The sequence below is a fragment of the Pistacia vera genome, unplaced genomic scaffold (assembly GCF_008641045.1).
Source record: "Pistacia vera cultivar Batoury unplaced genomic scaffold, PisVer_v2 Contig1009, whole genome shotgun sequence".
Classification (NCBI taxonomy): Eukaryota; Viridiplantae; Streptophyta; class Magnoliopsida; order Sapindales; family Anacardiaceae; genus Pistacia; species Pistacia vera.
The window spans coordinates 475054-490403 of NW_022195038.1; the positions used below are offsets into that span (position 1 = coordinate 475054).

At 36.7% G+C, this 15350-nt stretch overlaps 1 long non-coding RNA gene across 1 annotated transcript; it reads left to right on the plus strand.

Moving 5' to 3' along the window:
* The first annotated feature begins 5258 nt into the window (after window positions 1-5258).
* LOC116105309 lies at window positions 5259-6227 on the plus strand. The gene is made up of 3 exons (XR_004124073.1): window positions 5259-5315; window positions 5799-5966; window positions 6049-6227. It is a non-coding gene; the product is annotated as an uncharacterized LOC116105309 (long non-coding RNA).
* The last annotated feature ends 9123 nt before the right edge of the window (window positions 6228-15350 follow it).

Consider the following 15350-nt stretch of genomic DNA (forward strand, 5'->3'; position numbering starts at 1 on the left):
TATTAAGTCATGTATGCCTTCCATCACCATGGTTTTAATCAAACCATTGTTCGTTGGGACCTTGTTTGCCACAGCGAAGGGTACACTTCTACCAGTGGGAGGATAAAATTCATTAGAGTTTTCCTTAATGATGATGGGTTGACTTAAAATGACAGTTTTGCTTGTTCGCCATAGCGAAGGTTGATAAAAATGTCATAGGCATAGTAGAGAAGTACACATGTTGAGTGTACGTGGCGACATGTAGTGCCCACTTTACTGATATTGGGAATCACACTTGAGGACGATGGCTAGGCTGTTGGATTGTGTGATTGGCTTGTTGGCTTACTTCACATTTCAGGTTGGTAGTGGGAGCTATCAACTAGGGTGGATTAAGTTTGTTGGCCTACCTAATCAACCCATTTTGGCTTGTTTGTAACGCCCCGCTTGAGGTACGTTGTTATTGTTTCCTCTTTCGCCCTCAATCGAGTTGGTTTTTGTTATTATTGTTTGTTGGAGTGTTATATTGAATGTTGCCCTGAAATTGGTTGAAAATAGAAGAATCTTAGTGAACCAAGCTTCGCCGGGGCGAAGAAGAGTCTTCGCCGCGGCGAAGATGGGTTGAACCAAGGGTGAAACTCTCTGGACAGTTTCGCCGCAGCGACAAAGGTTTCTTCGCCGCGGCGACAGGCTGATTAAAATGTTGAGTGAGTTTTTGACATTTTCTTTCCCAAGGACTATTTGACCATTCTACCCCTAATTAGCAGGAAAAGTGGGGAGTGATTTGTAAGGATTTTTCATGGAGGATATGTTGATATGGGGGTGAGTTTGTAATGAATCAAAGGATATGGATGGAATTTCCATAGAAGAATAAGGGCAAAATGGGAATGAGTGTGTTTATATTTCTTTAAAAGGAATTAGAATCAAAGAAACCCCTCATTTCTCTTCTTCTCAAACGCAACTCTTCATTCTACTCCTCTCAACTTCTCTTTTCTTTTGATCAAGGATTTCCAAGGGATTTTGAAGTGATTTGGGGTATAGAAAACAACCTAAGGCTTCCTAAGGTAAGGATTTCTCCTTAAGTTGTGTGATTTGTAGATTTTAGTTCATTTTGGTTTTTGAGGGTTTTCATTCTTTTGGTTAAGAGTAGAGAGAATAGTCAAGAAAACCAAGTGGAAAGAAGATTTGGTGAAGTCTCTCCATAGCAAGTAAGTAAAACCCAACCCAAGTTGAGATTCATGAAATTTCTTGATTAGGGTTTTGATAGAAATGATGTATGTATTTGATGTGCATGTAATATGCCATGTATGGAGTATTAAATGGAGATTTCTATGCTTTGTGAATGTTAATACCTTGCAAATATGAGAAATGGGTTGTTGGATTGGCAAGGTAGTTGAGATGGAATTGAAGGGGTGTTATGGAACCCTTTTTGGAAGTGTGTTATTTGACAGGTTATTATGACTTTGTGAAGGGGTTTTTCCCCATTTTGGATGGTTAGGAAAAGTTTTAGATTCATGGCTATGATAGAGTTTTATAGTGCACATGAGTTGTTTGATGAAATGCCTAATAGAGAATTGAGTGTGAGTAATGAACCTTAATTCTTGCAACATTGCATGTTGGCATTTCACAAGTGCATTAGTAGAGATGAATCATCCATGTGCATTGTTATATGCATTGACAAGTGACCTAAGAAAGAGTAGGAAACTTTGTGTTTAGAAATACCCTATGAGTAGAGAGCTTAGTGGGTAAAATTACTCTAAGGGTAGAGAGCATTGAAAAATGCTACAATAGAATGAGTTAGAAGAGTAGTATAGTTGGGATGATGCTTTGTGATCATCACCCGACCGTTATGGGAATCGGATTGATGCTTTGTGATCATCATCCGAATAGCCTTGGAGAGATGGGTCGATGCTTAGTGATCGTCACCCAATGAGTAATAGGAATGGGTAGATGCTTTGTGACCACTACCCGATTAGATAAGAGATATGTAGGTTGATGCTTTGTGATCATCATCCAATGGCTAGTAGAAGCGGGTTGATGCTTTGTGATCATCACCCGATAGTGACTAGAGACGGGTAAATGCTTGGTGATCGTTACCCAAAATTCATGAGGAACGGGTAGGTGCTAGGTGATCTCCACCCGATAGTTAGGAGGAACCGAGTTGGTGCTTTGTGATCCTCACTCGGTAGTCACTAAGAACGGGTTGGTACTGTGTGAATTCCACCCGATAGCCATAGAGAGTGAGATGGTGCTGTGTGAACGCCATTCGGCCGTACCTCCGGTAAGATGAGGCCATGATGTTATAGAAACAGAAATAGAAACAGAATTAGAAAAGGAAAGAATTAAGAGTCACACACGGGGACAGACAGTTAGAGAGTTTTACTTACTGAGCATTATTTGTGCTCACCCCGTTATTTTCCTTTGTGGATGCAGGTTCTAGGTGTTGATGCGGTTGGAGGGGCGTCGGCGCGCGAGGAGCAATAGATACACTGTTCCCCTATTTTGTCTTTTAAAATACACTTTTGTAAACAGTAACCTTTGTGTATAAAAGACATGTGAATTGTAATGAAAAGAAACATTTTGGGCCCAATTTTCCATTGTTAATTGCATGCATTGTACTAGTTTTCAGTAGGTGTTACATTGTTCGCCACAACGAAGGTTTGAAATGGGCCAGATGGGATCTCAGTCCACTAGGAAAGCCAACGGGCTTTCCCAAGTCAATAGTGAGGGCTATTGGCTTGAGGAAAATAGTGGGAGTATTTTTTAATAAAAGACCATATTAAGAAATAATAAACATTATATTGATTTTACTTTTCTGAATTGTAGATTCACTTAAAAATGAGAATTATGAACCTACAACCGATAATCGAGAAAGAAAATAGATTGGATGGATCCAATTTCTCGTACTGGTATCATAATCTTCGGATTATACTTAAGTCTGAAAAGAAATTGTATATCCTTGATAAGCCATACATGACTGAGCTTGATTCTGATGCCACTGAGGAAGTAAAGGATACTTATCAAAAGTTCCTTGATGATGGTGATGGCGTTCAATGCATGATGTTAGCATCGATGACACCAGTGTTGCAAAAGCAACATGAGAATATGGATGCTACTGCCATCATTCTACACCTCAAGGAGCTTTACAAAGGGAATGCTTGACATGAGAGGTATAAAGTGTCAAAAGCACTATTTGGAAGTCACCTGACCGAGGTAGCCCAAGTTAGCCCTCATATGCTCAAAATGATCGAGCACATGGAGAGGCTTGAGACTTTGGGGTTTGTGTTGGATGCAGAATTACAAGTGGATTTAATTCTACAATCCTTGCTTGACTCTTATGCATTGTTCACAATGAACTTAAATATGAATGCTATGGAGAAAACCCTGTCGGAGTTTTGAACATGCTAAGGACTGTAGGGCAACCCTAAACCCAAAACCTAAAACCCAAACCCCAAACCCCAAACCCCAAAACCCAAAACCCTAACCCCGAACCCCTAACCCCAAACCCTAAACCCTAAACCTTTTTTTTGGGGGGGGGGGGGAGGTAGGTATTTTATAAAAGAGAGAAAAAATGTACAAATATGAGGGGCATACCCTAAGAGGATGACTGATAATTCTCAGTAAAAAAACACATGGGAAAACCCACAAAGCCACAAACGGCGTAAAAAGGGCATGCAGGCTCACCACAAAACAAAACAAAACAAGAAGATACCATAAATCACAAAGCCACAAAGCCACAAACCGGCATAAAAGTGAACACAGGCTCCTCACAAAGCTAATCAGGAAGATGCTATATCGAACGGAGCTGGGTCGAGATCTCGAACTTAGGTGCTAAACCCAAAATCTTAGCCTGGACTAGATCACAAATAGCTAAGACAGTATCTCTATAAGAGCTACAGTGCTGACGAAACATGCGATTATTTCATTCAAACCATAGGAAATAAAATGTGGCTGAAAGGACTAACCGGGAAAGAAGGTGAAAGAAACCTTTGTCGCCGCGGCGAAACTGTCCAGAGAGTTTCACCCTTGGTTTCAACCCGTCTTCGCCGCGGCGAAGATTCTTCTTCGCCCCGGCGAAGCTTGGTACACTCAAATTCTTCTATTTTCAACCAAAATTCAGGGCAACATTCAACATAACATTCAATCAAACAAAATCAACAAAACCAACTCAAATAAGAGTGAAAGAGGAAACAATAACAACGTACCTCAAGTGGGGCGTTACATATACCGTTTACATGTTTATAAACAAAAATCTGTATAAAGTAATCCATTCAAGGATTATAATACTTACGTACGTTTGGAGGCTCCTTTGAATATCTCTGATTTCGAACAGGAACACTGTTCACAGCACTGTTCATGGGGTACTGTTCACGGTTACTTTATACCATCTATTGTTCACGTGATTTTTCGTCAATCGATCCAAAGTAGGACCGCACTCATGGAAGTCCACACAAAGATAATCTGCAGAACCCTTGATTATTTTGCTAGAACTATAAAGGGTTTCAAGAATCAAGAAAGAAGAACAAGAAAAGTTTTCTTCTTGAGAGAGAGAGAGATAGGGTGGCTTGGGTTTTAATTGAATGAATAATTCCATCATGTTTTAATTTGAAGTTGCACTTATATAGTGCAACAATTAAAACCCTATTCCACTTAGGAATAGTCATGGGATCCAAACCTAGTTTACCCTTACAATCAAACACACCCTTTATGGTATTTTAATTAATTAATTATTATTATAATTAAAATCAATTAATATATAATAATATATTAATATTTAATTAATAATAATAATTCATTTGAATATATACATAGATATATTTAAATATAATCTCACTAATTTAATTTTAATATTAAAATTAAACGCCGGTAGATCTGGCAAAACGGGTCCAGACCAGCGGGTCGGCCCGTACCCGGGTAAAAAGTATAGGGTATGGGTTTAATATGTTGGACCCGTTTAATTTTCACCTGTAGCCAGACCGACTCGTTTTTTGACGGGTTACACGGGTAAACCTGCGGGTGCCCGCGAGTACTCATTTTTTTCAAAGCTGAACCCTAGGTCCCTAACCCACTAATGCCACCCAACTCTAAAACAAACTTTCTCTTCTTCTCACCTCTGAATCTCTCATCACTGTCACTGATTCATTCTCTCAATCTCTCATCTCATCACTCTGTTCAGTGTTCACTTAAGTAGACTTTCATCAGTCATCACTGTCATCATCAGTCATCACTTTAGTGTTCTCATCCGTGAACTGTGATCCCATTCCCAGACCCACCGTCGCCGATCGCCGTCATTCATCCTCGTCGACTCGTCATCTCCTTAGCTTCTCCTTCCTCTTCAGGTTTCGATCTTTGCTTTTTTGATTATTTATTTGAATGCTTTGGTTTCTGAGAAAATTAAAGGAAGTTAAAGAAAGTTTGTGAGTTTTGATGACGTTATTTTTTTGAGAGTGTTTATTTTGTGATTGGATCGTAATTTTTGGATTTTACAGATCTGGGTCGGTGGTTTTAGTTCTTCCTTTCTGTTTGGTTGCCAAGAAAATGCAGGAAAATGAAAAAATAAAATAAAATTTGAGTCTTGATACTATAATTTGTACCAACAAGTTTGGAGAGTGTTGTTTTGTTAATTGAATTGAAAATTTTGGATTTCTGTAGATGTGATATAGTCATTTTAGTTTTATTTTCTATTTGATTGCTAAGAAAATGCAGGAGAAGTAAATAAAACTTAAATGAGTTTTTTGTGATGAAGAGTTTGGAAAGTGTTGATTTATTTTTGTGTGTGTTTATGAAAGTTGTTGAGTTTTTTTTGTGCTTGATGGTTATAGGAGCATGGAAAAGGTGAGCGTTGTGGTTAGGTTTGATGGAACATGGACAACTTCAGCTGATGGGCGTTATGCTTATGATGGTGGTCCGCACGACTGGAATGAGAGTTGTGAAGGGGATCGCATACAAACGTTTTGTGGAAGACCATTAATGAAAATTTTATTTAATTGGTAAATTCTATTTTCATGCTTCATATTTCTTTTTCCCTTCACATCACTTCAATTTTGCAGCACACTTGTGTCCCTGTTGTAGATTCTGCTGATAATTTTGGTGACAATACAAGAGAAAGTCTCCGTAGAAGACTTGAAAAGTTGTTGGTTGTGAGATCCGTCCACCCAAATCAGTTTTGCAGAAATATAAGTAAAATGAATGAATTGGACAAAAAACTCAAATCATTGCAGAAACAAACTGCAAAGGATGAAAATTCACTGGAAAAGGTAACAGAAAAGCTTTTGTTCCGTTGGACAACTTTGAAAGTTTCATTAATTTTCTTATATTTAAGTTGCTTCTTATTTGAATTAAGAGAGTTGAATTAGAGAGTTTTATTCTTCTTCATAATTTTGCAGAATTTGCCCTTATGGCTCTCGTAGAAGGTAACTGAGGGTGGAAGTGGGCTTACTAAGTTGGATAAAGGTGGTCTAGGTGCGATGCATTTTGCAGCTGCTCTTGGTTATGATTAGGCCATAAAAGCCATAATTGTTGCTACAGAAATGAAAATCGATTTGAGAGATAAGAAGGGATGGACTGCACTTCATTGGGCAGCATGCTTTGGCAGGTGAACCACACTTAAAAATATAGCCTCACTCGATCTTTTCATTATGGACTGCACTTCATTGGGCAACATGCTTTGGCAGGTGAACCGCACTTAAAAATACAGCCTCACTCGATCTTTTCATTTACTCATTTAATTTTGCTGATAGTAAAGTTGAATTTGTTTTGATAACAGAATGCATACAGTTGAGTTTCTCACATTTAGTCGTTTAACGAGGATGTAAATATCTGCCCTTTGGAAATCAAAGTCTTATTGCCTTGTATTAACATGTCTGCTCCCCCCATGAGGATATGTGATTATCCTACTCTTTGCTTTTACATTTATTAATATTCGCAGTTGATCATTGTTTTGTAGATGATGAGGTGAATGATGATTCGGATGATGATCTTGATGTGCCATTAACTAATCTCGAGACTATGGAATCAAGAGACTCTATCACGCCCACTGTGGGATGAACATTTGCTGCCCTAAGAATGTTTTTTGTTGAATATTGGATTATGTATTTGTTTATTTTAGTTGGTATTTATAGTTTATTGACTTATTTTGTTTGTTTATGTGTAATTGTGTATTAGTGATTTTGTTTTTGTTTATTATGGTTGGTATTTATAGTTTTGTATTATATGTTATTGTTTGTTTATGTGTTATTTGTTTATTTTGGTTCCTATTTGTTTATATTCTAAATTGAATTGAATTTAGAGTGGTTGATTTATGGGGAGTAAATGTAAAAAATTAAAACTATAGGAATTTTGGGGGTGTAACTGTCATAATTGAAAACTGTTAGGGGTGAAACGAAAAACTAAAATCTGGAGAGAGAAAAAAAAGGTTCACCCGCGGGCCTACCCATACCCATATAGGGTAAGGCACAAGTCCAATATTTTGGGCCCATATATAGACCCGTACCCATTTGACCCGACCCGTATCCGGCCCACCCACCAATTTTGCCAGGTCTAAATACAGGCAACAACCTTAGCAAATTTAATTGCACTGTGAGATTACCAAAATATCTTTTTCTCTTGAAAGACGAAAATACCCTTCTCACAAATTGATTTTTAAATTATCTTCTAAGTGTGTGACCGTAGGCTCCTTATAATATCGGCAGTGAGTAGTAACGCGATTAACACCAATTAATCGTCTCACTACACACAGACCAAGATTGGCCCCTAGAAAGGCATCATGGCCACCCGATAGATTCGGATTCAGCGAAACCGTAGCTTGTCAACGATATGGTTACCATGCAATCAAATCCTTTCATCAACTGTTATCTCATCGAGACTGAGGTACAGAAATAGTGTCAACCTCAGATATCCTCGGCATGTTTGTATTCAGTTATTGGACCAATGACCAGAATATTAAATTGCATTGAGCATCAACTCAATCCCATTGTGGCCACAGATTTAGTGTCATTGTCATTTACTGAATTACCCTGTGAGATAACTTCTCCCATACCCAGGAGTGATGAATCCTTTGTCGATCCACCATAGTCTCGATGCACTTCTTAATGTAGCCAATCACTACCGTATTGATGGCTCTGAATAGAACTATGTTGGGGTAATGTCAAACTACACCACTTAGTGCACAAGGCGCTCTGGTGATCTTAAGTTTAAGGATCACATGCACCACCATCTGTTAGAGGATTTATTCCATAGACACTGGGGTTACCATCAATATGAATCCTCTGGTGGGTCTGTCCAGTGAACTTACCTCTAGCAAGCACCCATGCATTACACCAGCATGTTGGCAAACAACCTTGACAAGTGAGATCAGTCACTGCCTTTCGACAGGGTCGTTCAACACTATGATAGCCTTACCGTATTATTTGTGTCCTTGGTCAGAATAATACTGGGGCTACGGACGTTTCTAGAATGGCCATCATATGTGATCATAGGGTTCCCACTAGCAAGATTTGAAACACTTGATACCCTCATCACGATTCTATCATCCTAAGGACATATATCATTACATACATGATATAGAAGAATATGCATTTTATTGATAAATAAACATTTATTATAGAGTCAATATTATAATAATTGATTGGCTCTAGGGCACCTACTTGGTGTGCTGTCGTAGGCAACTAAAATTAAAACCTAAAAACACATGTAGTAGTGTGAGTAAGGATCGTTCCCACGGAGAGTGTCTAACCGAATTTTATGTTATGTGAACAAGGTTAGGGGGGTTTGAGTTAAACAGAAACAATTTCAGTTAAAAAAAACAATTCAAATTAAATTATCGAAATCAGTCAAAATAATGAACCTTGGTCTAAGTCAACGTCCACCATCGAAATCTTATAACTGATCATCGATGCAAGAATAAATCAATTGTTACTTTGAGTATTCACCGTTGGAACTATTTTCCTATCTCTCCGTAGTTGTAGTTAATTAGAAAACAAGCGATCTAATTAATCTTACTATTAAACAACCCTAGACAAGCGCTAAAAGTTTAATCTAGTAGTAGCCTTTAGGGCTAGAGAAATCGATGAAGCTGAACAACACAAACACAAGTAGTTGTATTTAATTTAGTTGAATGTTCTTCTTAAGATTTAATGATTCCTGACGCAACAAATTCTTAAACCTTAATTACTCACAAGTTAGATGGATCAAACAATTACGGATTTGATATCTAACTTAGTAGTAGATTGCAACGAATAATACACTAGTAGGCCTCCTAGGAATTAAACGAAACAATCATGAAAATAGGCATAGAAGAACATCCAATACTCAAAACATAAATTGAACACTAAAAAAAAGACAGATTAGATCTCACAATTTTATTGATTCCAAGGCCTCCGTTTCCTTTGACCAGGATATGAAAGTTTTAGCCGCTCATGGCCATAATCAAAACTCGAAAAAAGAAAAATTCCAGAAGAGAGAAAGAGAGGTGTGTGTGTTCTCTCCCCAATCTGATCTCTCTCTCCTCTTAAAAATATCCAATTCAAGTATTTGAATTCTATTAAATCTCCTCAAAATATTCTAATATCTTAAAATAACATTTATCCTAATTTGATTCTGATTAATTGAAAATAAAATAAAGTCCTAAAATAAAATAGGAAAGTGGTGTGTCCAGCTGTAACTTGCGTGCAATAGGTATTCAAATCTTCCAATAATAAACTGCCTAATTGACTTGCATGATAGGGCTGAATGTTCTAGAATGTCAGCAATGTCGGTGCGTCAATTTCTAGCCCAATTACAACCTTGATGTAGTGAGTATCTCTCCAAAATCAAAACATAAAAGTTATAGATCTATTTCTTATGGTTCCACAGAATTTTGAAGTATCTCAATCGGATCTCGGATGAGAGAGTTATGCCTAGATTACAAAGAGATGTCGAAACTGTCCGAATTCACCTAACTAGTTTCGTTTTGCATTTAACGCTTCCATTTGCATCCTAAATCAAAATAGAATAATAATGAGTACATTTAGGCAATAGATAAGTATAAAAGACTAGACATTAAGGGGGTTAAATATGACATTTTGCATTCTCATCACTACTCTATCACAAACAACATCTTTTGGTATGCAAATGTTCCATATGGGCATGTGAATGTGGTCTTTTCTTGATCTTTCGGTGTTATTTCAATTTGATTGTATCTTGAGTATCCATCTAGGAAACAATAGAATGCATGGCCCGCTAATCTCTTTAGCATTTGATTGATGAACGGAAGTGGGAAGTGATCTCTGCGTCTCGCGAAGTTAGGCTTCCGATAATCAATGCACACTCGCCACCCTATAACCGTTCTTGTCGGAATGAGTTCATTGTTGTCATTTTGCACCACGGTCATCCCTCCCTTCTTTGGTACAAGTTGGACCGGATTTACCCATGCACTGTCCAAAATTGGGTAAATGATCCTTGCATCTGACAACTTTAAAACCTCTTTTTTCACCACTTCTTGCATTGTTGGATTGAGTCTTCTTTGTGGTTGCATCGTTGGCTTGTAACTTTCTTCCATTAAAATCTTGTGCATGCTTATGTTTACCACTTCTCCAGATTCCATCATTATCGTGCTAAAAAATTACCATCTCTGGAGTGCTGAGGAATGATGCGAGATTTGGACTAAAGAAGAAGAGTTATCACTGTACTGCAACACACTTTGTCTAGAATCAACCGCGCCGTAACACAGTGCCGGGGCACAGTCACAACAGTTAGGAATTTTTCCTCCGTTTTTTATTAGGAAAATAGGGTTAAGAGTCCTAAACTAAATAGAATTAAGGAAAATAAAACCCTAACCCTTGTGGGATATAAATAAAAGTCTTCTAGCATTATTTTGGAGATTCTTTTAGGGAGAATTAGAGGAGGCTAACGCAAGAGAAGATCAAAGTGACATAAATTCTGCAGCTTTTGATTAGGAATATAGAGAAGTGTTCTTATTTCCTTCTTGAACTCAGGTTTCTTATTTCAATAAAGATAATTGTTTCTTTCATCTAGGGCTAAGATGTAGCCTAGTCTCTTGGCTATGTGTTGATTTATGCATGTTAATTTTCATTGAGACTTTTTTTTCCTAAGTTTTACTATTAAGCTTAATGCTTTCGATTCTTAAGAGCTCCAGAATTGAATGATCAACAGACTAGGTTGAGATCGAGAGATGATACCTAGTTAGTCTATGGTAGTAAAACCATTTGTTGAGCGAATGCTAGAGATAGGTTACCATGAATTGAGGTTCTGGTAAACTCCATAGAGTGTAATGATCTCCAATTGCTTAAATCTGATTAGAGATAATTCGAGTTAGTAATTAGGGGTTAATTTGATAATTGTTTGAGAGAAATTTATTGGAAATTTAGGGAGTTTGACTTATAGGAAGAGCTTAATAAAATTAGCATAAGTGATCAATATATATAAATAAGAGTTGGTGTGAAATCTATGCCCTAGGTCTAGTCATCTTTCTTTAAACCCAAAGATTTATTTTAGTTTTTCTCTTTTTAGTTCTCTTTCAATTTCAATTGTTAATATTTTTTTTTAGGTTTTCCTTGATACGACTTGGATTGATTAAATAGTAATAGGACAATTTATTTTGGTAATTGATATTAGTAATTCCCTTAGGTTCAACATCTATATTCTTACACTTTATTACTTGCACGATTTCATACACTTGCAAAAACCAACAACAAGTTTTTGGTGCTGTTGCCGGGGAATTATTTATTGTTCAATATCATTACGAATTATTTAGTTGCTAGTTTGATTTGTTTTATCTTTGTTTTTGAAGGAAATAAGAAGACTTCTCTATATTCCCAATCAAAAGCTCCAGAATTTATGTCGCTTTGATATTCTCTTACGTTAGCCTCCTCTAATTCTCCCAAAAGAATCCCCAAAATAATGCTAGAAGACTTCTATTTATATCCCACAAGGGTTGAGATTTTATTTTCCTTAATTCTATTTAGTTCAGGACTCTTAACCCTATTTTCCTAATAAAAAATGGAAGAAAAATTCCTAACTATCGTGACAATACCCTGGCATTGTGCTGTAGGTCAGTCGATTCTGGACAAAGTGTGCTGCAGCACAGGATAACTCTTCTTCTTTAGTCCAAATCTCGCATAATTCCTCGGAACTTCAAAGATGGTGATTTTTTAGCATGATAGCCATGGAATTTGGAGAAGTAATAACATATGACGTGTAGCCCTTTGAATCAAATCTCCAACAGTCAAAGAATCGTCCTAATCCAAGGTCTACAGCTCGAGATATTTTTGAAACACCAAGACATGCTCAAACTAGAATGTAATTTAGAATCTCCTCTTTACTTCAAAGCTCCATAACTTCTTCAATTCAACTCCGATTTTGGATCTGTTTGTTTCTACTCGTCACTCATTCCATTGCCAACATTATTTTTTATCCGAGCATAACATTTAGCACTAATAATCTGAAAAACACTCAAATACACCCGTGATCCAATAAAAGACAATTATGAAAATATTAAACAATTTTAATGAATTAAGCCTAATTTCTCACCCATAATCCCCATAAAACACTGAGTAAATGTGTATTTTCAAAATCTTATCAATGCTTTTAGTTAATCTCACACACTTGGATGATGTCATCTCTTCCTTGCTTCAAGTACTTTCCTTCATTTTATTCAACTGTCAGTTTATCACTGATGCTTTTGTATTTTTTCCAATTTAAAAGAGCATTATCTTTTAAGTAATTATGATCTCGTATATGCCTAAAGATAGTGAAAAATGATTATGTATTTTATGCCAAACATTAATTATTGACAGTGCGAATTTGCCTGGTTGGTAGACTGACTGACGATGAGCGGATTCAAGGATTGTATCTTATGAAGCTTGTAAGATCTTTCTGTAGGTCCTTCAGTGAAAATAGTGGTAGGTTTTTCTTCTTTCCTGTTATACTAAATTTTATCCTGGTTTGTAGCCTCAAACATAGAGAAGGTTATTTTTATAAAAAAATTTAGTGTTTCTGTTAACTCGATTGAGTCCTAAATGTATCCCAGTTGGTGAATGACACCTTATTTGTTTCTACTTTACATGGCTATTCTATCAGAGATATTTAGGTGGTTATGGGACTGGATTTGAATGGCGGTCTTAGCCTTCTAATTCTGTGGAATGTTTAGAAATTTTTTTTTTTTTTTTTTTTTTTTAGATTTTTGATAAAATTATAGGGTTCATCAGGTAGGAGTCCCAATAATTTGCAGTTGATAGCCACCTCGTTTTGAGGTTATTTCTCAAAATTTACAAAAGCATGAGTTCATTATTTTTAAGAATTTCTAAATTCTTAGTCCTTTGGGATTTTATTTTTTTATTTTTATTGCGTATGACTTGATTCAACTAGTCCGTTGTAGAAGAAAGGGGTATGAGTGAAAGATTACTTCGAAGTATTAAATTTCTTCCAGAGAACTCTTAATTAGTAAAATTTTCACCTATGTATATGTTTTTTAATTGGATGAGCAACTTAATAATGGAAGAAAGTAAACCTAGCAAGTGAAGTTCACAAATTGTAGGTCTCTACTTGTTCCTCTTTTAACTCTGGGTTCTGGTATTTAGGCTGTGTCTCATTATGATGCTTAGCCAATATATAAAATTTGTTGAACAAAGCCATTGTTCTTTAGATCATCCATTGTGATGTAGGGGTTTAAAATCTCTTTGAATAAGCCATAACTATATTTCTTGTGCAAGATATAGCTCTCGATGAGTCATAACTTGACCGTAGCTTCTCTAGAAAAGCTTCCAGAACCTAACTTAGGTGAGTATCGAGAAAGGCGCTCGACCTAAACTTGATGACATCCTGAGGAGAGCTCCACCCCAAGCTCCAAGTGAGGCTGCTTGAGAGACGAATGTCATCATAACTTAAGAGCTATACTTCAGGTGGCTGCTCATCATAAGTTATAGGCTGCTGCAAAAAAGACGGCCTCATTGGAACTCGCATTGAAATACAGGAAAGCAACAACCTAAGACTTTTTTAGAACAGCGACGTACTAAAAACTTTAGAAAATAGAACTCGAGATCAAAATAACTTGGTCAACGCACATGCAGACAACATTCATAAGCAACATCAACAAGTATGCAAAGACAACAGAAGCAAAGCCAAAGGCTATTCATTCATTTCGAAAAAATGAAGATTGTCTATTTATTTGAAAAAAGAAGTCTATACATCATAAAAAGAATGTATACAAAAAGGAGAAACCTTAGCAATCTCGACTACCTCTCAGTGGGTAGCTTCTCGGTGCTTGGAGACTTTTTTTTTGGGGGGGGGGGGGGGGGGGGGGGGGGGGGGGGGGTGGGGGTGGGGGGTGGCGGGCGGGCGAGGGCGGGCGAGGGCGAAGCTTAGTAGCGGGCTTCTCAACACTCGTAGGAATGAGAACCAGGTTCAGCAGTGGGCTTCTCAGTGTTTGCAGGTAGAGGAAGAGTAAGGTCAACAACGACCTCAGTGGGAGGGAGCTTTGAAGGAGCTAAAGGCCAAAGAGACGGAACTGGCAATAACTTCACTCTTTCACTCCTCAATTCCCTCCCAGCAGTCCGAGGGAAAGAAATAGTAGTCGAGATGAGGATGTCGAGTCCACAAGGACTTTACAACCTTCAGTGTCCTATTAAAGGCCTCAAGCTCGAGTTCGTAAGCACTATCCGCAAGCTTTGCCTCCAGCTTGGCCTTCTCCAGCTCGAATTTCTCACAAGCTGCCCAAGCTCGGTCGGTCCAAAGAGGCCACTGACCTCTCCAGTTCTTCTTCTCTTGTTTTTAGCACATATATAATTAAATGAAATTTAGAAATCACTGTTAAAAAAGAAAAAAAGAAAGATATATTAGATTAGAGTTAGCTTAAGATTTCAAATTCAGATAAAAGTTTATAATTCTTTAGTTTTTTTATTTTTTATTTTTTATTATTCAAATGTATTTTATTGATTATAAGATAAAAATGAAAAACAAACAGATTAGTTTTGATTAATTTCTTTGGTCCATAAGATTAAGATGTAAGTGCCAAAAAATAATCCCCAAGTTCTTGAACTGTGATTCACATAAAATATGAGACTAAGGGTGAATTTTAGGATAATTGTAACTTCTCTTATAATCACTTGTTCCATAAGTTATCACCTTAAATGTATTTGGTAAACACATTTCAAAAATAATTATAGGATAAATAGATCATACAATATTTTATAAAATGATTATAGAATAATTTATTTTTATAAAACGATTCTGAAAGTAGGTTTTTGTAACTTTTAGGATTTAAGAGTCGCTTTTTAAAAGTCAATTACAAAAATATATTTCATATATACAAAATAAATTCAAATAAAACCTTAATTCATTAAATCATTAATTTAATAATTTATTAATAAATTTAAAAT